Here is a 26,895-nt window from a genome sequence, read left to right as displayed (position 1 = left end):
TTGATTTTGAAAGGTCCCAAATAAATGAAAAATTCACACAATTTTCCTCAAAGCTCTGCTAGATAATGCAACTATTTTTTGCGGTAAAGAAAATGCACCTTGTCCACAATAAAATTCCCTCGGGAAGTGACTAGTAACTACAGTTCTGACCTAGGAAAAAAACTTGACAGTACCTTACAGTTATCCTGAAAGCACACCTTCAACAGTTGTATTTTTGACTTTTTCTTATTACAACAGTCATTTGAAGTGACATCTGAAATATTTATTTGCAGTAAGAACCCAAGCACTTGTGTCAAGTAGTGCCACATTCCATAAGCTGTCTCATTTAAAAGCTGTAAGTCTAGCTAGATACTGGTGTGTATGATTCAAGGTGACGGAACTCAGTACTTCGCAGGGGAAGGAAATGCATTTAGAAAATAAAAAGAAGTCCAGTTATGAACTATGGAAATATATAACCTCATTGAGTCGAATGGAAAAAGCCTATGCTTAAAGTTAGGTACAAGTGCTCAGATCTTTCATTTAATCAGTCAACAATAAAAGTATATCTGCCAGTAAATGTTTTAACCTGACAAAGTATTGTAAATACTGTATCTTCTCCTTGGATATAGTCCGTTGCTTTCATAGTATTAGCTACAGTCAGTGGGAAAAATAAGTGAAGTTACAGGACACAATGTTGGGATATCTTCTTTGAATTTACTGAATTCCTTCCAAAATGCCTTATGGACAGACTATTTAGTATTCATCGCCATGCTCCTGTACAGCAACGGCTGTCAAACGTACAGAAAAGGAAAAACATTAGCTCTACAAGTAGGCTTATTTTGGCCTATCTTGTAATTTTTAGTAGATGAGCTGTTAGGTGTTCTACAAGAAAAAAGAATTAGTTCTAGTAGTTAACTGTAAATTAAATAGCTAAATTAGGGATTTACTGTCTAGTGTGTCTACGAATCAGTGAAACAAATACACTTTTCTTCTTTTTTCAAGGTCAGCACTAAGATGACATACAGTCTGTATTACACAGTTGTATCATATAGTTGACATGCCAGACAATGAACGCATAATTCAACAAGCTCAGATTTAAGATCCAGCACAAACACAGAGTTAAATGGGCTTCCCAGTGCTTCTGAATATTGCACTCAGTCATTGCTGCTCCCTAGGAAAACAACCACCCCCCAACCACTCACACAGAAACCTCCTCCTTTTCCTCCCCCTTCAACCTCTCCCCCCACAATGTAACCCAAAAACCAAAGAAAGTCATAAGTATGGCAGGCACGGGCAAGACTGAATTTTTGTCATTGCAATGTGGAGTTCCTGAAATGACCTTAACAGCTCAGTGAGATAAATAACACTGCTCTGGTTTTACACTGGTACAGAAGAGATGAGGATCTAACTCCCCTTTTGTTGTTTAACTGATTTTAACGGGAGGAATTGGGGAGGGGGAGGGAAGGGTTCCCAACTACTTTCTGAAAAGGTACCTTTGAAGGGAAAATATAGTCTCCAAAAAGGAAGAAAATAAAAAGCTTTTCCTCAAGTTTCCTTTCATTTCTTATCTTCCTAAAATACATATATACAGTTTGTTCCAGGAAATGTCTGAAATGCCTTCTGGTAGCTTTTAAATAAACATGAAAATCTCCTTTTGAGTTCAAAGAGTTTCAAATAATGATGGGGGAAGCGTTCTTGGACTATCACACAGATGTAAACAAAGGTCAGGATCCACTCTCAATAATTAAAATGCATTATCGTTACTTTTGGACTTTTAGTCTGCTATCACATAACTGAATTAAACTTGAGCAAAGCTCTAATGCTCTTCAACAGCAGTCTTTTCCCGTACACTAAACCCAGCAGACCTCAGCCACATTTCTCAGCTAGGAGCTAATGTTTCTGGGTGCACGTTACTGTTGCAGTTTCATTTGTCAATAAAGCCTTATTTACTTGCTTCCTGTTATTAATTATGGGAAACAGGATCTCTTCAAATTGTAGGAGAGGCTCTTTTAACTCCTGTCTAGACTTTTAAAGACAAAATATTGATGAGCCCTTTAATGTTTGTGCAGAGACGCAAACTGAGCGAAAAAACATCGTTACCTCAAACAGCTTAAGACTCCTTATCACATATTCACAAAAAAATATCCTTTAAATCACTTCGGCTCACATCCTTATTGTTAGTCACTGAAGTAAGGTTTTCTTTCATAGTTGGATACTTTCTTCATCTGTCACACTGATTAATTAACAGCTCACAGTATGAGCCCTGAGCTTAAATAGCCTACTGAAATGAGGAGAAGAGATCAACGTTAATATTCCATAAAAAGCTGAAGAGGAAAAATGCTTTCTTTAGTATGAAGGGATCTGCCTTCTAATAATAATAAAAAAAAACTAACTAATTTCTGTTTGGTTACATTACACAAGGAGATGAAAGCTCATGGCCTGCAAAGGAAGACTGCAGTCAGGATTAGGGCAAAAGTCAGAGGAGATTTTAAGTGTTTTAGATTAAGCTGTTGGTTGGAAACAACCAGGTCTTGAACACCAGCGAAATAATTTTCATCACCATTAAAAAAAGCTAGTTTATCAACACGCAATAAACAAGTCCATAAACACAGTACTCTTGCCTGTACAGATATATGGGGGAAAGGCATGCAATTACATGAAATGCAGAGTTGCTAAAACCTTAAACCTAAAGTTGTTTTTATCCAAAACATTTGTAGTTTCTCCCCCCGCCCTTTCCCAAACTGTTACAGTCCAGCAATCATTTCAAAAGTTTGACTTTCAAGAGCTACAAGCTCTCCCCCTTTTCTAAGCCCCTCCAGTACTGCTGAGTGGACAAAAATTACAGATGCAAGAAAAGCTGACAAATGAGTGCAAGGCCCCTCCCCTCCAGTGCCTCGACAGTCAGAGCTCCTGCCAAAACATGCCTGAAAGCTAGTGAGGAGACAAAGACACAAAGATTCCATTTTCTCAGGGAAAATAGATTTTATGTAGAAACTACCGGGGAGAAGAATAGCACACTGGCATGTGTGTCATTTCAAAAGCAGAGCAGGAATGAATGTTTCAAGAAAAAAATGAAGTCATATTTGATTATTCAGTAAGTTCAGCAAATGCTGTTTAACACACAGCTCTTTTTAAACTGCAAAGTGCTATGGGGGGTGGGAGGGGGAAAGCTCCCATGAAGCTGGAAAAACATTTTCAGTCATGGAGAACCTTCAGTTCAACATGATCCAAACTAAGAGTTCACTGCTGTTGCTCTAAATCATCTCCTGATAAAGCCGTCGTACACATAAAACCAAGACAAAGTAAAACCAACTTTTTTTAGCTCAAATCTGTTTGAATGTGTTTACTATTAAAAGATTCTTCCCCCAGGGTGTCATTAATAAAGTTGCAATAGGTTTAAAACCCTGGCACCTAAGCATTTGCAAGTTTGCAAGCTTTTCATAGCAAGTTTACTACTTTTGGCTTCTTATGCTATCGTGACTGGCACTCATCACTGAGCTGGAACAGGTCTGCCTGTGAGCAAGGAGAACAGCAGCAGGGTGAATGCAGGCAAGCAGCACAGAAGAAAAAGCAAGAACATGATTTCTCTTTGAAACTAGTCAGAAAGTTAGGAAGAAGTGCAACTGATGGTGGGAAGATTTGGGACCGTTCAAGTTTCTCTCTATATTAAAAATAAAAAAGAATATTTACCACAACAGCATATAAGATTAAAAACTATCAACTTTTTGAAGTGTGATTCTAATCCATTAGGACTCAGTGACAAACGTAGCTACCATTAAAAATAACATGAGATCCCACCAGACTGGAAATTTGGGAAATAGAGGTGTAAAATGGAGGCTTAGTCATTGGCAAGGTTTTCAAAATGCTCCCAGCTCTGATAATTACTGCTCATCAACACATAGCATTCCTACAAACTCTCTGCTTATAATAGCCCTTTTCTCTTTTATGTGAGGCTGCTTCTATATACCTGGTGGCAGAGTCACCTAAATTCAGCTGAAGTCTTCCAGTCTTTCAGTAGAAACACCAATGCAGTATAAACAGAACACAGAAAACGTTACATAATGAAAATACTAAAAATGTGATTAATGCCCTGAACTGATAGGCTTGCAATTGAGGATAAAATATAACTGCTGAGAGCTCTTTATAAGAGGACTCCCAGGGGCCCTCTGCCCTGCAGAGAGTACTGCAGGCAGAGAGCCCCACTCTCTACCCTCTCCTCACACTCATGTTCCCCCTCCCTTCAGCCCAGACATGCACCTTGGCACCTCCCCTGCCCACCCAGATCCAGGCCACAAGGATGTGGCACAGTTCTCACTCTGAACCCACATGCTGCCTCTCAGCCCTCCCTTCTTTCTGCTCCTGAAGACTGCTTTGATGACAAGCTTAAGAAAGGAAGGGCTGGTAATCCTTTGACTAACTAATAAGACTACTTCAGGACATCAACACTGATCATTATACAGGGATTGGGGTAGTCAAGAACAATATGAAAAAACCAAAGATTTTGTTGAGAAACCACCCTACTCTCCTTATTCTGTCCGAGGTGAAGGGCAGGGAACAAAAGAGCAAACCTTGAACATTACACATTTAGTTACAAGTTTAGATTTATTTTTCATTAAGTTTATTCACAACCCTTTAGCTGATCCCACTATCCTCCCACTTGCTAAGTCCAGGCATTTTCTAAGTCTTCATAGTCAGACAGTATCTAAATCTTTTTTGTTCTTTTTAATGCATTTTACAAGCCAACCATCACTCAGCTCCTCCTCAGCTCATGTTCTTGTTGCCACAAAACCCTCTCATCTGCTCTGATAAAATGCCATCCTCCTCACACACAGCTATTCCAGTTTGGTCCCTATTCTCAACCAGACCAAACCACCACTGCATTTTCATTTCATTGGCACAAAGGGGTACTAAAAGTTGGCTCACTACAGAGATGTGAAAAAAGGCTGCTTCTACCAGTTTTATCCTCTCATAGATACATCATCTTCTCCTCCAAATTCTCATAAAGTGGATCCCAACCTCCTCCTGTACTCCACCCATAGAAAGCAGAACAACTGCTGCACTTTAACACATATATCAAGAGTGATTTGATTGCCTGATTTACAAAAATACTGCAAGAGAAGGAGACTTAGTTCTGGGGTCAAACTCTGGAAGGACTACTAACAGCAGAGATCTTTTTTTTTTTCTTAAAAAAAAAAAAGGCTGCAGTTACTGATTAGGTGAGAGATACAGAGTAGGAAATAGAATAAGAAACAAGATTTGTGAGTAAGGAGTTACAAACATGCTTTCCCTTATACAGCTGGTAAACTCATTCCTCAGACTACCATTACAAAGGAATCTTTTGAGAGAAAACTCAAGTCATATCAGGTTATAGAAACACTTCAGCAGTCAAAAAATATTATCACTTGATTTCATATATATAGTAGGATGATCCCTCACTCAGTTATCACTATTCCTATTTGAATGCTTTTAAAGATAACTTGAAGATCAAAGCTCAGAATTATTTCAAGCTATAAAAGTTCTTGAAAACCAAAATGAAATCTCGTGTCTTTGTCTAACGCCTGTTGTCATTGCAACTAAGTTCATTTTAATGACCACATGTCCCAGGAATACATGTCACAGGGTTTGAAAAGGAGGGAGACTTATATTTTAGCTGGCACTGGTACAGCATATGTCTTTAGCATAAAATTTATTAGCATTAATGGACATTATGTAACTAAAGCACTGTGCTTTAATTCCCTGGGTGGTGGTGGTGGTGTTTTCATGTCCTATAAAATAGACAAATAACAAATGTGAGATTTTTCAAAGTTACCTGAAGAATTCAAACTTGCATATTCCTCCATTAATTGTAATGGAGAAGGTGTAGCTGAACAAGATGGATCCGAAATGAATTCTCAAAATGTCTTCCATGAAACTGCATGGTTAATACTACAGACCAGTCTTTTAAAGCATATGCTATATAACTACAGTATTTTGCAGACCACAAGCTCTTCAAAAAGTAATTATTAGACTACTGAAAACTATAGATTTAAAAAGATTTCTTTTTAGATTTAACATACCATACTTACTTGATACTAGACTTATTCAGATGAGTCCAATTTAATAAAGTATCTTTAATAAGCAACTCAAATATTTCTTACTTGAAGCCTGGCATTTTCAATCCTGAATGCAAAGAATTTAGAAGGCTTTGGGAATCTATCACCTAACCCACTGCACTTCAGGGATAGGGGATAGTCGTTTACGTATTCCTTGGGTGCCTTTGAACATTGCAGGCTAAGGATGGAACAATTTTCAGAGCTATTGAAAAACTGCAAGACTTTTGCAGATTTCATCAGGATTGGTGCATGGTACCAATAAAGATCACACTATTACTTAAACCTGTATTTGAGTATTTAAGTGGGATTATTTTTCTTTAAGACAGAAAATGAATTCAAAGCTACCCTATAGAAAAAGACTAATGCACACAGGTTTAATATTTGAGTTTTCAGAGAAGGATCTTATCAACGCTTATCTGCAGCACTGAAAAATAAGCCTAGAGCTCATTTTCTGGCAGTTTTTTATTGTTTTATATGTCTGAATAATCTCACAAGAACAGCAAACCAGAACAGCATGGAAAAAAAGAATACCATAGACCCATATCTTTATGATGTTTAAATTACTAAAAAAGTAAGGCTTATACACAGTATTATTTATCAGTTTAATATTCTGAATAATCTAATTCCACTCAGAGCTAACTTGAAGCACAACTTATTTTACCTGAAAATCCAAAGTAAAGAATTAGTACAAAACCACTCAGACCTTTATAGCAACTCTAGTGATTTTTCCTTGGGTAATGTCAGGACCAATTATTGTCTAATCTATTGAGCATATCCTAAGCTATTACACAAAATCTTTTATTTCTTTGTCTTCTAGACAAATCACCACAGAGCTGCAGACCAGCAAATGAAGTGAACTAAGGGCAATTTGACCAACATCATCTGTGTCGATTCCCCAGAAGTCGATGAAACATGTTATCAGGTCTCCAAGGTACATCCCAGAGATTAGTTGGTCATGCCATACAATCAGTAAATGATTAAAACAAGCTGTTTTCTTTGATTACATTAAGATACTTGCAGCAGTGAGAACTATTGCCTTCTACGGAAGAGTGTACCTTCCCAAATTATGTTCTTTATTAGCACTTCATTAACAATGTGCCACATCAACCAAATAATCAGGCAACACAGTGGTCTCAGGTACAAGGAAAAGATCATTATGAAAATCCCCCTGCCTCATTTGGGCAAATCAAGTAAGTGTATGTGAACCACAAACTGCACAGAAATATTTGAATGCTAGTTTTCATCTCAGGCTTTTTGTGTATTTTGTGCCAAACCCATAAGCCTTCTTCAGAGGAATCAAGAAAACACTGTAGAGACTGAATTAAACAGAGACGTTTTTAAATAACTTAAACTTTTTTTTTCTTTTCCTTTCATAAGAACAGGACCCCAGGTAAATAATGCCTTCTAATACAGCACATGAAAATCTCAATTATGGAAATCATTATTCTAGGTAATATGTGCCATTTTATATTCCCAGCAGGATGTTTTTCATCTCATCAAGAGGTTCGAAGGCTGTTTAGTACTTCTGTATATGCAAAATATATTTAAGGGCCCCCCAAAAGATCTGCTAATTAAAAAAAAAAAAAAGCATAGCCAAGTGGTCAGACAGACTGGAACTTGAGGATTATAGGTAAGAGGGATGAAATGAAAGTTCGGGAACTATAATTTCTCTTTCTGTGGTAGCACCAGAAGCAGCTGTTATAGACTGGGCAAATTAAAGATGTGGTTGACTAAGCCAGCAGTCTGGAAAGAAGACATTGCAAAAACATAACAGCAAGTCATCTTCATCCCACTTTTAAAAAGCCAAAAGTGCTGACCATTTCTTTTTTTCTCTCTCTCTTCCTGTTATTCTTATCTGTCACAAATATCCTCCAGCTGGTACCCTTCCAGCCCTTGCTCACCAGTTCTAATTTCCCACCCCCATCTTGGGGAGTTAATAGTAATTCCTGGGACTGTGGACAAGTACTCCATAGTGGGAGTTGTCAGCAAACAAGACAGGACACTTCTCAAAGAAGAGCAGGTGAAATAACAGAACTGCAGTTCCTTCTTTTTTTTTTTTTTTTTTTTGCAAATGAGAGTTCATCAAACATGTGAAAACAATCTTCCCATACTGAACAATATTTACCATTCCTTGAGAGCAGTTAGGTGAAACTGCCCAGTAAAATCAGCATCTAGATACAGAAAGTTCTCCAATTAAAAGCCAGACAGATTGCCACCTTGTTTTTCAGATACATTAGTTAAGGGTCTTATAATCCTTATAATTTACTATTTTCAGAAAAAACTTTGCTATTTCTTCTGTTTCTAGTCTGTTTACCCTGAATAATTTAAAAATCATTGTGTCATAAACTAATGAGGCTGTATATTGTTTTCCATATCAGAAAGTGATCTATGAATTACTGCAAAAAGAAGTTACTTTAACAAGAAAAAGACCCAAAACCAACCCTTTGTCTTTCCTTGACAGCAGGTATAGACTTCTAATAAGAGGTAGAAGAAACAGTAGTTGCCTTGTTCAGACAGCTTTTAGGTCAGTGTTGTCAGCGTAGAATTTGTCTCAATTTATATTAGCATAAACCTGCAGATGACTTTTGATCACAGTTTAGACATCATGAATGATTACCACCAGATCTAATTCCCCTATGTTTATTTGCACTTAGAAGAAACCCATCATTTCAGATTTGTGGTAGATGCATTTTTTAAGTGCTGCCGTTTCAGTACTACTCCAATTATGATGTTAATAAGGTTGCTGCATTCAAACATTGCATCTGATTTGAGGCACATTCAAGATCTTTGCAAACAATGATTCATTAAACACATTTTAAAAACGTTTGTGAGATTCATACCATAATCTTTAAACAGACACAAAATTGATACAGGCAAATTAAGTGCCCCATTTCTTATCAGAAATTAATTTTGAGTGGCATGGGACCTTTGTCTGATGCCTTTACCTGAAGCAAATCTATTGCCATTTTGCATTTTCATACAAGTCTAGAATATGAAAGAACAGCAAAAGAATTCTAAAGGTTAAAACCCATATTCAGTAGAGTCTCCCCCCCCCTCCACACTCTGTTAGAGTGGGTATTTGAGGAGGTTCTTTACATCTCCTCCCACGCAGTTTCTCTGCTTCATAAGCAGAAGGCAGCTGCTGGTTCTTTCAAGTCTAGCAGTTAGTTGACATTTACCATTACTTTATGGTTCTCATTCTATCTTAGCAAGGAAAAGTGCTAGAAAATTACTTCTAAAGACTGAAGATTAAATCTTTATATTTATAATTCCCCCAAAACCGGAGGGGCCTGCAGACAAAATGTTTTGGTGGGGCATAAGGAAGGGACAAAAAGACAATGCTGTACACCAACAGAGACTAGGACCAACAATTCTTAGCTTAGCTGTTATCATTCTTTCTCCTGGAAAACACCTCTTTGCAACTCTTGACCAGCAGTGCTGATTTTGTTTATTTCCTTTTCAATCTCAGTCTCTAAAAAAGTGCTGTGTAGAGCGTTGATTGCATTTCTGACTTGACAAACTTGGCAGCATTATTTAGCAACGGCTATAAAAAGAAAAAAAAAAAAAAAGAAAAAGAAATCCTGCATATATTTCTATGACAGAGTAATTTGATGGTAGAGATGGGAGAAATGAGAAAGAGATCTAGGACACACCACAGAAAATACTTTACTTTTCCAAAGCAAGGAGAACATTAAACCCAGCTGGAACCTATACAAAGTCCTGCCAAAAACTGTGTAGTACACCCATGTGAAACTGTAGTGGCAATTTTTAACTCCCCCTCCAGACACACACAGTGATACAGCCCTAACATCTGACTTTGTTCCCAGATAAGCACACTGATACAGGTCTGTTTAAGGTTTGTCTCTCTGACATTTATCTTGAAAAGAAACTCCTTTATGAATTTTATTTATGTGAAATTCTTACACAAAAGTACAGATACAAAACAGTAGTGTCAGCACCACTATTTCAACACTGGAATACACTTTCTAAATTTATTTTCAGATTAATAGGTATTTTGAACTTGCAATAAGAACATAGAGGTGGCTCCCCTTAAGGGCAAGTTCATACATGAAGGAATCAGGAAAACACAGGAGATCTGATAAGCTCAGTGATTCTCTCTCCAAGTCAGGAATTCAGAAAAGCCATACCTGTAGTTGTTAACATCCCACTAAAACCCTCAGTAAAACTAAGCTCAGAAGTCAGTCAGCTGGTAATACAGTGTTTATTTAATGGACTTTTACAGAGCTGAAACCCAGAGTATGTAGCCTTTTATCTGATGATATTTACTAACAAAGAGCTTTAAAATAAGTAACTTTAACAGAATTGCTAAAGATATGAAATGGAACTCGGAATGTGTAATTACTGGATGGCTCCAAACTTTATCTGATGTGTTTAGGAGCCACAGAAGAAAACCATCCAAGACAGCTCAGTACAGAGAGTGCCAGAAAATACCATACTGTTTTTTCCAGGCCTAGGTCAGGACATTTGAAGACATCCAGGACTGAATATGATTTCTTTTTCCTAATTCATGGTTTCCACAACCGAACATCATAGAGGCAGTTATAAAAATCATACTGGCTCACAACATCTGCAGGAATTCAGTAGTGCAGCTGTTCACTGCATATGTGTTAAACAGGCAGCACTAAAAACTGTAAAACCAGGTCAAAACAAAACCAAAAAGGATCTGAAATGGAGAATTTCACATAGATAACTGAAATAAAATGTAGAAACAACCTTTTGTCCAGGTCAGTAAGCTGAAAGCATTAAGAGAAAAGCAGTTTGCCGCAATCCACACACAATAGGTCTTGAGCATTGCTTCCTTTTATTGTGTCTTGCACTTACGGGGCACTAGATTTTTCTAAACAGTATCCAAAGCATACTTTCAAGTTCAACAAACATCTGAATGTCACAGCAGCCTTTCAAGAGAAAGTTACAGTGCTGTGAGTTTTTAAATACAGACTGAAATATTTCAAAGACACCAAATATACCCCAGTGCTGCCTCCTCTTGTTCCCTTGAATTGAAAATGAAGAACAGCTTATCTGGAAAGCAGAATCTAATTAAAAACTTTCTTTTCTAAAGAATAAAGAAGAGCACCAATCTTTAAAAAAAGGTGGAACCTCATCTGGAGGAGGATGGCAGTGTCTGTTTCTTTTTGCAAAGTAATTATTCAGAACACCCAAAATATATATAAGTGATGAACATTAAAACATTAAATACTAAAATTGAGGTGCATCCTATGGGAGCAGGATCCAGCCATCACCTTTCTTTCTCCACTGATAGAAGCTTTAAAGAAAATCCGACATACCTGTGTTCAACTACATTAAAAAAAAAACCAAACCTGTAATATCTTAGCACATAGGCTGAAATTTTTGAAAGACACTGTACTGATTTCAGTTAGAATTTGTACTTCAGAAGAGATGCTGTAATTATTGACAACAAAATTAAGTGAAGGTTTTTCATGTTTTTGCTTGAATAGAAGAGAGGAATTCAGGTATATCAGACTGATTATTTTTTCTATTCTTCCATATAGAGTCACTTTGGCTTTATTGACAGGATTTTTTCCTCACACTTATTTTTTTCTGTTTGGTTTTGTATTTTTAAAGCAGCCCTCACATTGTCAACCTTAGTTCTAGTTTTCACTATGTGTAAATAAAGTTAAATATTAGGTACATATAGAAGTGCGCTGACAGCAAATGCTGTTTTGCAAGACTCAGTGGAATAAATGTAAGAATTTCCCATTTCTCCATACAGAGCTCGCTAGCCACATCTACAGCACCTTTCTCTTCATACATGTAAAGTTGTTTTACTTCATTGCTAAGGGCAAACTCTATATCATGATTATAGTTTTTTCTTTACTAGACAACATAAACAATGGATCTATGCATTACTGTTAAGATTGCTTTGAAAATAATCTCTCTTTCTCAGAGACATAAAAAGAGATTTTGAAATTTTTTATTCTGTGTTAGACTAAAAAAAGGTATGTCTGTATTATTTTAATTTTCTTTTGGGGAAAGGAGGTCATAGCAAAGGAAAGAGGACGATAAAAGCTAGGCAGCATGATCACTTTCCAGACAGATAGTAGTCTGATCATTAAGACTTTCACACAGAGTATCAGAAACCCAGGTTTCCAGGCCCTTCTCCAACAACAACAGAGCTCTGACATTCTGGAGACACACCAAAAACACCAGGCTAGCAACCATTCTGGGACAGCAAGGGGTCTTTTTTCTTCTCCTCACACAAAATTCCTTCCCAGAAAAATGTCCATTGAAAAATATATTTCTTCAAAACATCTTGCATTTTCCCCACGGGGAAAAAAAAATAAATTTTCAACCAGATGTAGTTACAGTTTTGTATACATCTGCAGTTGCAGGGAAAAACTAACAGAATGAGAAAACACATTCTTTCTATAAAGTTCTAGTAATACCTTTAATCATATTACGAGCTTAATGCATTACATTAATTTGTTAAATTAACACAGTTGCACTTTTAGATCAAACAAAAGAGAGAAAGACGACTGTGATCCAACAAAAGCATGTTATAAAAACACTGCTGTTCAAAACAGGCCAAGTATTTTCTTGTACTTGAACCCTAACAAAGGGATTTTTCCTTAAGGCAGTTATTAGGTGTTTTGTCTTCATTTTTGTTACTTTTTTTTTTTTATGGTAACATCACTTCTACTGCTTTGGTAAATACACTCTAAACTATTCTTATTCCTGAGAATAGCAATTTTCTTAGGACACCTTTTTTTTTTTTTTTTTAATTAATAATAATAGTGATAAGATTGCTTTCTCTCAAGTTTGCATTCTACAGAAGACCACAGGCCTCAGAAGATCACTGTGTGGAAGAAACACACTGGGCCAACCTATCTTGCTGATATTAAACAAAGCATAATCCAGTCTGGTATTCTTTCTACTCTGAAGGAGTTTCACATCAGCTAGTGGAAGCTAACTCACTTATTTCTTTGCTGTTGAATGATTTTATACCAGCATACCCCCTTTAAGCACAATTTACATTTTAAGATTCTTGAGAGATAGCTGCTGCTGTTAAAGAGCCACGTAAGATGCTGCCATTCCACTGCACTATGGAGAAAGAAGGGGGCTGGTTACAGGGACCCCCACACCTTCCCTGTCTCATATAACCAAGTAAACTCTATTATAATCAATGTAGTATGCAGAAAACAGAAGAGAGGGCTAATTGAGTTTAAAAGCTATACAGTTGCAGCCTCATTTAGGAAATGCCTCTAGGCTTCCTTGAGCATTTAGTAATAAACCTAGACCACAAGGCAAAGTGAATGTTCAATTCTGCATGCCCAGAAAGGAGAGAAGATCCTTTTCTCCATATTCCTAAGCCCATGTTAGCCTCTTCAGTCTTTCTCCAACAAGGTAGGATTCTAGGAATCCAGAAATCATCATCTCCATTTTTCTTATCCTGAAGTAATACATTATTGTCTGAAATCAAGGCCCTGTTTTGCTACATGTTGTAAAACAAACAAACAAAAAAAACCCCAAACCCAAACAAACAAACAAAAAAATCCACAACCAAAAGCCATTTTCAGGCTAAGCAGACTAGGAAAATAGAGGTGGCCACACAGATTTGGGAACAGAAAAGAAATGAACGTTTGGCATTCCTCTTTTGCCGCAGTAGCAGTTATAGCTAGCACCAGAGAAGCTTTCTGCCCTTTATCAACAGGTCACTAGGGCATTTAAAATTATTTAAATGATCTGTAATGACAATTTAAAACTAGATAAACCACAACTAGAATATCCACAACATTTAATGGCATAATTAGTTATGGAAGGAATCCAGGATTAGCCCCCAACCCAGTCATGAATCTGTTTGAGAAATTTGAACACATGCACATTCAATCATGGTAGAACATATTCTGAAACAATACCAAAAAGATAGGAACAACCACAACTAATGTTGTTCTCACATTCTTTGTTTTTACTGAATCTAAGCTTTATTAATATTTTAGTGTCCTATAAAAACAGTCCCATGAAACAGGGGGAGAAACACCAGAGCTGAACATCTAGAAACACTTCCATAGACGGTTTTTCTTTTTCACCTCTACATATATACTGTAATCATGACTAAAGCAAGCAAGTAGCATTATGAAGGTGAAGGGTCTAGAGAACAAATCCTACAGGGAGCAGATGAGGGAACTGAGGTTGTTTAGTCTGGGGAAAAGGAGGCTGATGGGAGACCTTATCCCTCTCTACAACTACCTGAAAGGAGGTTGTAGCAAGGTGGGTGTCAGTCTCTTCTCCCAAGTAACAAGTAAAGACAACTTCTTTTTTGCCTCAAGGACAAGAGGAAATGGCCTCAACTTGCACCAGGGGCCATTTAGATTGGATATTAAGAAAAACTTCACTGTAAGAGTTGTCAAGAATTGGAACAGGCTGCCCAGGGAAGTGGTTGAGTCACCATCCCTGGAGGTATTTAAAAGACATGTAGACGTGGTGCTTAGGGACATGGTTTAGTGGTGGACTTGGCAGTGTTAGGTTTACAGTTGGTCTCAATGATCTTAAAGGTCTTTTCCAACCTAAACCGTCTATGATTCTACGAATGGCAGCTTCAAAACATTGGCTATGTTAACACTTATATGCTGCTTTAGATACTGCTAATCTAAATAGCTTTAGATTAGACTAATTCACCCCTTACATGGGATTCAGTATTATATCCTCAAATCTAAGTGCTTCTTGCACTCACTTGAGCATTACAAATGCATTTGAAGACTGCAATCCATCATATAGGTTCCTTCATACTGTACATACACATCACTACAGCCACAGTGAAAGTATTTCAACAGATACAACATTATCAGGTAGCCAAATCATATCCTTGCTGTCCAACAATTACAGCACCACTCCGTACAGTGAAACAGTAACATCTGGAATTCTGCTCTCTTGAGAGCAGCTATGAGTGCACCACTACACCAGGAAGTGAACTGTGCTCTCCTCAGGGTTTTAATTGTTACAGAATATACTTAGTGCTTTTAGCAGAAAAACAACCATTTTGGTTACTGAAAAAATTACTTGTGTACAAGACTTTTATTAAGAAAAAGTTATCTAAGTGCATAATATGCTTGTACGACATGGAGAAATATTGCACGTTCATTCTATATTTGAAATCCAGTTGAGCACAAAGAATAGTTCCCTTTCATTTCAGAAATTTTTTCTTAAGAAGAAAAATAGTGTTATACTTAAGACTGATTTTACCAAACCTGCCACTAAGAAGAGTTTTTCTACTAACTCATGTTCTGACCTTACTTAAAAAACAGGCTGGGAAAATGTTGGCCATTACTTCTCTCAAGTTGTGCTTTGGTTTCATGTTATTCCTCATAGAGGGTTTGTGGCAACAAATGCAAGAAACATTACTTGTTTCTCTTTGGCTGAACTCTCTTATATGACAGGGAAGTGATCACATGCAACCTTCACCCATATCAGCTAAATGAAGCCAGATGAAATTAAATTCTTACTGTAATGGCTGTCGTGCCCTCTTTAGCTTTTTCCAACACCACTGCATATGCATACCTTTACAAATTTTCTCATCTGTGAAGGTAAATCACAGAACCCTGGCCCACTAAATATTACGTTACTGCTGATTTGGCTTCACATATTCCCACAGGAGCATAGGCACTAGATACTACTCAAATACTCTCTGTCTATTCTGTGTGAAATACATGAACAGCATCTTAGCATCTCCAAATGCTCTTAACTAAATTGTTAGTTAATCCTTGAGCTTTTTGGTGTGTTCATATTTATTTTCCCACTTTTTTCAGCAACTGATTAATTTTTCTGCTGATTATGCTGTTACCATAGTTTTCAGAATACAGAAGAGGAAGAGATGTAACAATACATTAAAGACCATAAACCCTTCTTCCATTCAGTGTCTTTGAAACACTATCAGTAATAATACTACAGTTAAGAGATACATACCAGTCCATCTCCATGAAGTATATATGTTCTGATCTTGAGGGCACACGTTATGCTGATAAAGAGATCACAATACTGCTTCTGTGCTATTCAAGCTGATAGTTTCAAATCTGTTAATAAAATATGGGCAGATGTATGACAATTTCTGAAATATTCTATTAAATATTTTTAATTTCAAAGTTTGTTCTGTTCTTAAAAACAATCTGAAACTTATGCCCAGTCCCTCTGAACACTATGGAGAGCATTAAGGCCAAATAAGTGGGGGAAGGTAATGCAAATACACTGCAAATTTTCCTAGCATTTCCCCTAAATTTCCTACTAGAACACGTTGCAACTTAAAGATCTGAAGATTATGGCTATAATATTAAAACACTGGGTTTTTCTTTCAAGGTCTGTGAGCCCTCTCAGGTATTAGCAATTTGGTTTGTGAGCAGCTGTTACAATACCCTTAAGCTCTTCCTGACCCTTACTATTCTTACAAACACTTCCACTAACTTGAAGGAGATTCCAGCATAGGTGATTAAGCCCTAGGTAAAGTCTAGTTTTCTATGGGTTTCAAGAACAAAGGGAAAGAATTCCTAGCCTGGTAGGCCAGGTTTTTGCGATGAGGGTGCTAACAAAGAAATAATTATTTTTCAAATGTTGCAAGCAAAATTGTTAGGAATTCTGAAAGTAGATAGTCACTATTTTCAGCAATTCACATATTTAAATTCTGCATTTCCTGTCATTTTTATCTTGCATGGAAAGACATAATATAAATTAAAGGAGCAAAAGTTTGGGTAAACTTCACACTTGTAGGTTGCACATCTGTGGAAATAGTACATGGTAAACCATGAGCTATGTGCGCAGAGACACACACAAGTCTGTCTGCAAAACACTGAATTTGGAAGGGTCAGCACAAAAAGTCAGAGGCCTCTACTTATTTGAACTACTGTTTATTTCAATAGTGGGTACACAAAAGGTGGTTTTAATCACTGTGACTAGCTATAGTGAGAAAGTGCAGTCAACTAACACAAATGACTTCATAGGCAATGATTCCTTTGAAATAGAAAGGAAAAAAAATGTACAGTAGGAATTGAGAATAAAATAAATCTTATTTCTGTTTGCATTATTTCTATTGCACTGTAAAGCAGAAAGACAAACTGTAACATAAATTAGTACATTGGCAGGGCAGTGAAAGAAGAAATCAGCCACAAATATAGGAAGAGGGGAAGCCAAGTTTTCTCAATATTTGTATCCCAAGACCCAGAATTTTGATATTTTATTCATGACACTTCCAAATAATGACAAGAAAGAAAACAATGTTCTCTACAAGACAGAAGCTAGAAGTGGTGCAGCTCCCCCACATACTCCAAGGTTATATCTGTTGCATTTGTTGTTAGAAGTTGAAAAAACCTAACCTTCTGAAACTTATAACTTACAGGCATAATTTCTAGTTAAAACTCTTGGACTGCCTGACAAAGAAACTTTATTTAAAGCCACTAAACACTTCTCTGAAGAACGCCCTCTGCTCCCTGCCAAAACTAAAAAGTACTGACTGTAGTACTCATGCAAAGACGTTTAGGTGAAATCTCTCTTCACTAATAGTCAGAAGGGAATAAACACAGACAATTGCTGTTGCTTGGCCAATGTACCTTTTTGCATTTGCTTGACTGTTCTAATCACAATTCTTTCCAAAACTAAAGCAGGCATAAGATTTCTCTTTGCACATTCTAGTAAGAGATTTTAGAAGAGCCTGAGGTATTATATTAATGCACAGGATCAGTAGAAAGCCATTCTGGCGATCACAGATTTGAAAAACTCTGCTTCAAAGAGGTAGATGCACAACAGATACCAGACAATGCTCAGTAAATACTACCAAGATTCAAAGTTTCTATATTAACGCAGTAGCTTAATTTTTCATCACCTTCCCTTCAGTATAAAGTAGATCTATGTGATATGTTTTCTAGCAGAGGAATATGCATTGAATTTTAGGTATGATTTGTTGTTAAGTGAGAAAAGAAAGGCATACATACACGCACATATTTACCACGCTTAGAACCTAAGGCTCATACCCTAGAGATAGGTTTTCTGAAACCCCCTACCTATCCCTTTATCAACTATGGTTATTTAGTTGTGATTTATTCACGGAAGTTGGATTAAACTTTACTAGCACTGCATGAATATTTTGAAGAGAGTCCATTCACTTAGCCAAAACTGGAAACATCTACTATATATGTGGTATAGTACCACTTTTACACAATGAACCAGTTTAAAGGAGAAAAAAAAAAAAGCCTAAGTACAATTTATAAAGGCTTGATTCTTTTGTTTGCATTCTATCAGTATAAAGAAATAATGCAACTGTTACAACAGTCTCCTGCTAGAAACGGCAGAGCATTTTAAACAAGTTTTTCTTACACAGCATTTCTTCTCCTCTTTTGAAATACGTGCTTAAAAAAGCTTCACAATTAACACTGTACACATTTTGCAAGGTTCTCAAAGATCAGGAACTGTTTCTGGAAAGACTCACTTCAATTTGGCAAATAATTACAACATATATTAGACTAAGGTGCATTAAATGTTTGGCTTCTGCGAGGGTATGGAAACGTGCTTGCCCACAGTTCATTAAGCAAAACAAAGTCAGTAATAATTTAAAATATGGATAGAAAAATAAAAATAAAAAGGAGAGCAAGAGAAAGGACAAGTCGTCTAAAAGGCAGAGAACATCACAACAGCAGAGTGGAAACAAATGAGATATTATGACTGGGATGCAGTCACAGGACTATGTGTAACTCTGTTACAGCTAAACACCAATAGCTTCTGGTGAAATTAGTTCTGTGGGCTACTTTAGTAAAAGTATAAAGAAGCATATTCAAAAGCCAACGAACACAAAGAAAACATAGTCATGACTATTCACAATAGCGAATTCTGTACTGAATTTGTGAACGGGACATGAGTTAGGCAAAATACAAGCAGCCTCCCTTTGCCTGGGATCTTTGTGGTGACACAAACCAAGCAATCTAAACAGAAAATATCTGTCTGTACTGGGAGGGGGAATAAAACCCCACAAAAAACCCAAAAACTTCTTTCCTCATGGAAGAATGGTAACTTTGGACAACATTTGGCATCACAAGTTCAAAGGGCTATTTCATCTGCATTGTAAGTACAGACTTGGAGATTTCACAGTATTCCTGTCTCCATGCTATTGCTTTTTGTGCCATTAATGGCATTTAAATTATAGACCTGCTGCAGCCATGTAGTCAAAACACCACATCTCCCAATGAGACGCTGTATTATAATGTCAGTGCGTCTGTATTTTAACTGTTCTTTCATATACTGTGCTTCTCGTCAATCACCGTCTTTCTCTGCCAAAAAATAGATACAAGAGACAAGTCTGTCTTTAGTCTTCACTGAAATTTCTTTACTCAGATGGCTGCAGTACTTCGTTCGCCACATAGCCAAGACTCTTGTTTACACCAACAAAATTTTTAGAGGTACCAATAGTACAGAGCCAGATAAAACACATTCATGAAGAATTTAAAATGAAAATATAGGATATGTTTAGGGACTCAGATAGAAATAACGTGCTTTAAACAAACTAATTTCTAAACTAGATCAGGTAGGGTTGGGTGGGGGGGGTTGGTGTTGAGGTTTTTTGTTTGTTTAGTTTTTTTAAATATTAAGTATTTTTTGTTTCCACTTTCAGCAAAATATTCCAGATGTACTGGAACACTGTTTTCCAGAAACAGGAATATATTGACCTGTACATATGTGCAGGTATTCACAGTAACAAATATTGATTAAATAGCAGTTTTGACTTTGGCAGCACCTTAAAAGAGAATAGATTCAAATTTCTAATTATTTGCATTACAAAATGTGAGACATTTCTTCTTCTAAATTATTCTAACAAAGAAGTTAAACTAGTCATATGAGTCACTAACAGAGGTAGGTACTGAATCCAGATTTTTGGCCTGCATTTAAAACTTCTTTTTTTTCATCTCAAAAGCCTGAAGAAAGCTGTTGCAAGCTCACAAAACTGCTTTTTGGGAAGGTCTGCTCTTATAAGCTGGTCTGCTGCTTGTAGTCCTCAGACAGCCAGCTCCACTTAAGATGAAAGGATTTATTTATCTAAGGAAAAATTTTCCAGATTTCATGGTTTCCTATTTTCTGCAGTGTCAAGTACATGCAGTTCATCAGTCTAAACACTCTGACCCTCAAATTAGTGTTTCAAAGTGTATTTGCACTAAGGAAAAATTTTACATTATTAAATTTCAGTCAGCAAACTTTATTCTGTATTGCCTTATTTCTTATTTCTAATGCCATTTGCAAAATAGCAGTGATTCTTGCTTATTAAAGGCATAGTCTCAACTCAGAAGAAATCCATGAATTTTTCTGAGCCTATTCTAAACTTGCCAAGATTATCTAGGGCAACCAAATACATTCAACAATTCAACTAAACTTTTAAAATTGTTTCCACTGGGTGGGGGAGAAAAATCAGCCTCTAATTTCTTTTGGAAAGTTGTAATAATTTTATTTTTTTCCTAAATGAAAATAGTATTTTAAATTTTAAGAGTGACCCAGCTTCTTTATTTCTTTCATTTTTCCCCTCCATTGTAATATCTTTTATATCCCCCCTTCACTCCATTTTAAACATCATCCAAAGCGACATTTGGCATTGGATAGCAGAGTATGAAAGCAAAACAAATCTCCTGCCAGCTATTCACTCACCCCTTCTCACACTCAAACTACAACAAAAACCCCACCACATTACAGATATTGGAGAAAGTTATGCACACATATGAAGATTCCAAATGTAATTATTTTCCCTAAAGTGTCAATAACAAAAAAACCCACATTTATTCTTCCTGACCTTTAGAACAGAAATCTGAGAGCGGCATCCTTCAGATACACAAGTTCTTCTCAAACAGCTGACAAAACCATGTAAAAGTAAATCTACTTTAAAGTCTTGAGCTGTCTGGAATATGCTGATCAACGGAAGTGCCTCTGAAGCAGTTTCATCAAGCCTTATAGATATGTACTCAGAATGACTGAAATAAGAGAAACTCCTGAAATAAATGTGCTCGGAAGGGACCTCAGTACCTCACCTGTCCAATGTCCTGCTCAAACCAGAGCAAAATCTGGCATTACCTTATTCTAGTTGCCTTGCCCAATCAATTTTTAAATGTCACCAAGAATGGAAATACCAGCCTCTACTGACATATCAGTAATAATCTGAGGCAAAACTTTAAACATTTATTTAATAACAACTCTACACATAGGCTTACATCATCAGCCAATGTCGAAAGTAGAAGAACATCTACTTTTTAACTATAATATTTAACTGTTCTTCATGACTTATGGGCTCCTTTATAAAGAGAAATAGCTGTGGTATGTCAGATATGACCCCATGGTAGCTCTTGGTAAATGCTTTCAATTTAGTGTAGACTGCTACACAATGGTGTATTAAATTACTTAGTTATCATCACTGAATCTAGCCATGGATGATCCTTTGAAGATACTTTTAGTTTTTGCATTGTTTTAATCTGACCACATTCATAAATACCTCATTAATATTTAGTTTCTTTTAAATTAACGTCATTCACTAGAACTGCCTCAAAGGCTCTTCAGAAGTTGGTGCAGTCAGGCTGGACTGGATTCATTCCAAGTACTGATGTTTTTTTCCAACAATTTGATCTTAAAGTCCTTGCACAGAAACAATTAGCCTTTCCTAAATTCAACTCAAAGTCAGCATAAAGATTCCCATTTAACTTCATTGAGAGCAAAGTAAAGTAACATTAGGCCCTTCTGAAAACCTACCCTGAAGACATACTGTTTAGCCCAAAGCTACCCTTAGATCAATTCACTGTTTGTAAGTGAATATGACAAACCCCCAAAAGTATCTATTAAAAGTTACTAGGTTTAATTACTTAAGAATTGGAGATCATCTGCATAGAGTTTGCCTCCTTTAGTTGGTTCAGTAAAGATTCTGATCACTGGCCTCTGAATAAAGGTAAAAATACCAGGTATTACTTTCAGACATCTGCTTGAAAAGATGTGGTATTACGTGACAAAGATGTAATTCATGCTTGGCCACTAGCATGGGAAACACTAGAATACCTTCCCCTCTCTTCCTCTGAACTGGGAAATCAGGTCTGTGTTTAAGCTTACTGTTATGTCCCTGTTGGCCTCATCAACAGAAATTCACTGATTACTATGACAGAATAGGGAGAGAACTGCATTTAAACACAAAACAAAACTAACCGATAGCACAGATCTGTGCCCTCCGTATCCCTCTTTACAAATCACAAGTCTCAAGTTAGACTATGTATTTCTATGATTGTCAGGAATATTAATGATTAAATATATTCACTTTTATACCTTGTGATATGCTTGTTTTCTTATCTTCTTCCTTTTTAAATCCAAGAAAAATACCATTTATTATTCAATTTAGGATACGTCAAAGTGAAAAAGGTATACTATTTTTCCAACACATGCATTCTTCAGTACTAGTGTAGAAAGGCAAAAAACTAAATGCTTAAGTCAATACATTTTCGAGCAGATATTATTTATGGTGTGCTGATGGAAACAAGCCTTTACAAAAAACAATTCAAAAATATTTTGATTTGTTTCTCAACTGCATAGAAAGTTTTTGCTCTGGGAGGTCCAACAGACAGACAAAAATATTTGATGCCTCAAAATCCTTTTTGAGTCAAAAAAGTCTATTATGCTTGTGTCTCAAAGATCCCCCTTTATTCAGACCTGCTTACATTTATTCATGTTCACAGTGACCAAATTTTTATTTTCCTGATAAAATATCTCTCCGTGTTCATTTGTTTTAAGTATTTCGGACATATTTTCCTGTTTTCTCTAAATACATTCCTTACCTTCTTCCATTTTTCAACTTGCATACAAGGGTAGCACAACTGTCTGTAATGCCTAGTTTGTATATTAAAAAATCTAGCAATACATATTCAATCATTTCCTTGCATAGTCAAGTAGCAAGCACCTATATTCAGAGACATGTGATGGGATTGCAGGTGACAATGAAATAGAAACTACCTGTCCACTCTGGGCTTTTCACTGCTTGTCACCACTGAAATGCATAGGGCTGTAGGGCTACTATACCTATGATTTTTAAATACTGTTGAAGATATAATGATATGAAAATCAAACAAATTAGAACAAAATTTAAGCTACCACAGGAGAGTTTCCATATCAATTGAATAATTACTTTTATAATCAGACAATTTGCCATAGATACACTCTAGAGTGAACATGAATTAGCATAATCTGTGAACTATTTTGCTGAGCTTGTCCAGAGACCTCTTTTTAAGCTGCAAATTTAATCATGTGCCTGGCAGTTAAAACATCATTTTTTCTTTCTAAGTACCTACATCTGATTTCAAAGAAGTATGGAGAGCCATACTTCAGGAGGAAAGAAACCAAACCCAACCCCAAAAAGGCTCCCCAAACCCATAGAAACATCTATGCCTGCATTCTGGTCCTGAAAAAAAAAATGCCTCTGCTGCCTGATCCAGGACAAGCTTTCTGATTATTTTTTTTTCAAACACAAGAAAACCAGGAAACCATGTGAACACAATATGATGAAAAAGCCAAACCTAAATAGGATCACCTCTCAAATGAGTATCTGTAACAGGTTTAACAAGAAATTATATAAACCGTCCACTGAGTTATCTTCAGTTTATAATTACCAACTGGTCATAAGCCACAGACACATAACCTCTTGCAATGCAATCTACATTGCCACAGTTCACAACAGAAGGATAACTCCTGAGGCTATTGTTTCCCTTTTTCTCTTCTTGCATGAATTTTTGCAACATATTTCTGAGTTTTATCATTAGACTCCAGCTGGAAACATGCTTCTATTGCCAGCTAGTATTCCCCCACAAACTCTTCCTCCCCCATGAAGGGAAAACATAGGACAGTGCTGCAGCAGTGGGGAAGCAGCAGGGAAGGCGAGGGACGAAATACACAATTAGAAACACTAGCTGTATTAGACCTGTATTAGGCAGCATCCCTATTAGTCATAACAGCTCTTCAACTGCACCTCATCATAAGCCATTGCACTGCACACCACACCTCTCACAAGAATAGGCATGTTTTCAATGTTTCTGCACTCTGTCTCATTTTACATAAGCAACATTTGTTCTACTTCATTGTCTCAAATTAACGAATGAAAAAATCAAATGAAAGTCAGCAAGATTCCTAGTATGGCACATTTTTACAGTTAGTTTTTCCAAGTATCCCCAAAGGCATCTAGAGATGAATAACTAGATTATTTTCAATTACCTGATCTTCTGAATAATAAGCAAAAAAATATCAGCATAAAGTTTCAGTAATAAAGCATTCTAACAACATACTCAGGCAGGCAAATATGGATAAGAAAGCTCAAAACACACTGTTAACCCCTTCCAAAGTCAATTAAAAAGGAAAATCCCTTCTTAGAAAATCCCTGTCTAAAAACAAAGATCCCCCTTTTTAAGACAGACTCTAGCTGGCATACTCAGAGTAGAAGAAAACTGCAGAGCGATTAAGGTTCAACTTTGCAGATAAGCAAGGCTTAAGACTCCCATGCAGTGAAGGTGGATTATAACATTATCAAAATAAAGATTATCAAAGGTTTGTTGTTTTTTTAAACACACAGCAGAAAAACTGCCTTGAAGGTTACAGATTACTCCCACTCTTAATTCTTCTTATTAATAATCTTAAAACAAGAAATTGGTCTCTGCTGTTTTCCACCATTTTAAATCCAGAAAAGAATTTGTAAGATATAACGAGCCTGCTGTTTTCATCTGGGCCATCCAACTACTTGCTGGCAGAGTAATAAATAGAAATAAACTCTGTAGTTTGGTACACATGAATATTATTTTCTTTTATCTTCTCAGGTTTACTTTCAGTGTGGCTTAGCTAAAAGCCAATTTGTGTACTAGAAATCCTTCTCAAACCTTCAAATTCATATGCTAACATTTTCAGCTATCAAAGTCATATGCATAAATACTGGGTTCATACATTAGGCATCCAGAATTAGGAGTTGAAAGTAAACCCTTTGATAATGGGAACAGATTTTGTGGCTCTGGTTTACCTGCTAAACCTCCTCCTAGAGAAATATCCAGCTGAAGAAAACATCCTGCATACAGATTTCTTGGCTGTGCTGTGTCACACATCAGCCAGAAGCTGTCCCTTCAGCAGAAAGAGCAAGATTAAATTAGGCCTAAGAGGAAAACAGAATGTCCAGCAAAGAATGGATTAGCCTCTTAGTTAAGGACAACAGGAGTCAACCAAAACTCACAATGATTACACCCATTTCCTAACTGGGGGGCAAAGGAGGAGGGAAAGACCTGAAGATAGGTTAGAGCAACCAAAGGACTGAAGTTATAGAAATAATAAATGTTGTAGTTATCTTCCAAGCATCTATACCCGAAATATCCATAGAAATTTATATCTAGGCAGATACCTGTATTATTTAAAGAACTAGGCACATAAGAGGATTCTCAGAAGTCAGCAGGTTGAAAAGAGCACTCCTAAATTAGGCAGGGGAGTAGATCTAGAACTGCAGGCTTGAAACTTGATATTCAGTGTTGCTGCCATTACAGTGATATGACCAGGAACTCTCTCCTGGAGTTTGGCCCTGAAAACTCTCCTCTCCCAACTGACAAAGGAACAAGCATTTTTACTGCCTCCCTCTCAAGGAATAGCTTAACCCATTCAGGGCATGGAGGGCCTAGATTCAAATTCCAGCTTTACCAATGGGATTTTGAACACAAATCCCCCCCACCCCCAACCTGTTACCAGATATTCTGATTGAAAGATGCTCTCAATTGCCCCCTCAATAAGCTTTCATAATTTGCAAGGAGCAATTAAATATGCAGTTGGCAATAGAGAATATGCTCAGCTACAGCTTGGTAATTGAGGCACCAACTTCCCTCGTCTTTAGGATTTGCTCTAACGACTACTCATAGGAGCAGAAAGCACAGGCGAAGGGAACTGCATGCTGCTTAAGCCTGATGTGCAAGAAAAGCTGAAGTGAGGCCAGGAGGGCACCTCTGCAGAGGGATGCTCAGGCCAGCCTGGCCTAAGCAGTAGGGAATTCATCTGGCAGGCATTTTGGTGGCCAGGGGGTTTGTGCACCTCCATAGTGACACAAGTACTGAATAGGGTGTTTTGAGGCTTCAGATACCGAATTTAGGTAGTGTGAGCTAGTTAGGAACCTAAGCCAGCAGTGGAGCATATTTAAGCAAAATAATGCAGCTTGATCGGGTTTAAACTAGGCTAATTTTGTAATGATTGTTTTAAATGCCTACTAAAAATTATTTGCATATTGTCAATGTGATCGGAAAATTCATTCTATTCTTTCTTATACAATCAAATGGCTCTCAATAACTTTGGGAAGGTCCCTGGATTCTATAAAAACTGGAAATGCCATAAAGATGCATTTACAATTGTGAAAAGGATTTGTTTGCAAATTAACTTCAGCATTACATTTTCCCGATTTTAATATTACACCATTTTATTTTTCAGTATGCCAGCTCTGTACAGACATCACCTGAGTGGTGGAAGCTGGGGACAGCTGAGTTGCTTTATAGATACTCTGCTGGTTGGCGTTCTGTGCACATGCAAGGCAGTTTGATGTTGATATTTAGACTTGATTGGCAGTAAAACACTTCATTTAAAATAGAAGAATTTCTAAATTCACTAAACTTAAGTCTTGGCAAATGAAGAACTGAATGACAAATACCACAGTAGCTGAGCATAAAGGCATTCCATGTAATATAAAATACCAAAAGGAAACAAAATAGGACCTTGCTACCATTTGAGACCAGAGATCAGTTTAACTCCTTATCCATGCAGGATGGCAAGACATTTGTTACGTAACAGCATATTCAGATGG

The 26,895-nt window shown here is 36.8% G+C and overlaps 1 long non-coding RNA gene across 2 annotated transcripts in view; it reads left to right on the top strand.

Moving 5' to 3' along the window:
* The window catches only part of LOC142059018 (uncharacterized), a 66,365-nt gene that overhangs the window by 24,108 nt on the left and 15,362 nt on the right, over positions 1 to 26,895 (top strand). For both annotated transcript variants that reach the window (XR_012661176.1, XR_012661175.1), the window contains exon 2: positions 6,889 to 7,002. This is a non-coding gene — a long non-coding RNA (uncharacterized LOC142059018). The remainder of the gene's footprint in view (positions 1 to 6,888; positions 7,003 to 26,895) is intronic.

The sequence above is a fragment of the Phalacrocorax aristotelis genome, chromosome 6 (assembly GCF_949628215.1).
Source record: "Phalacrocorax aristotelis chromosome 6, bGulAri2.1, whole genome shotgun sequence".
Classification (NCBI taxonomy): Eukaryota; Metazoa; Chordata; class Aves; order Suliformes; family Phalacrocoracidae; genus Phalacrocorax; species Phalacrocorax aristotelis.
The sequence above is the reverse complement of the archived record's forward strand: the minus strand, read 5'-3'. Positions and strand labels throughout refer to the sequence as shown.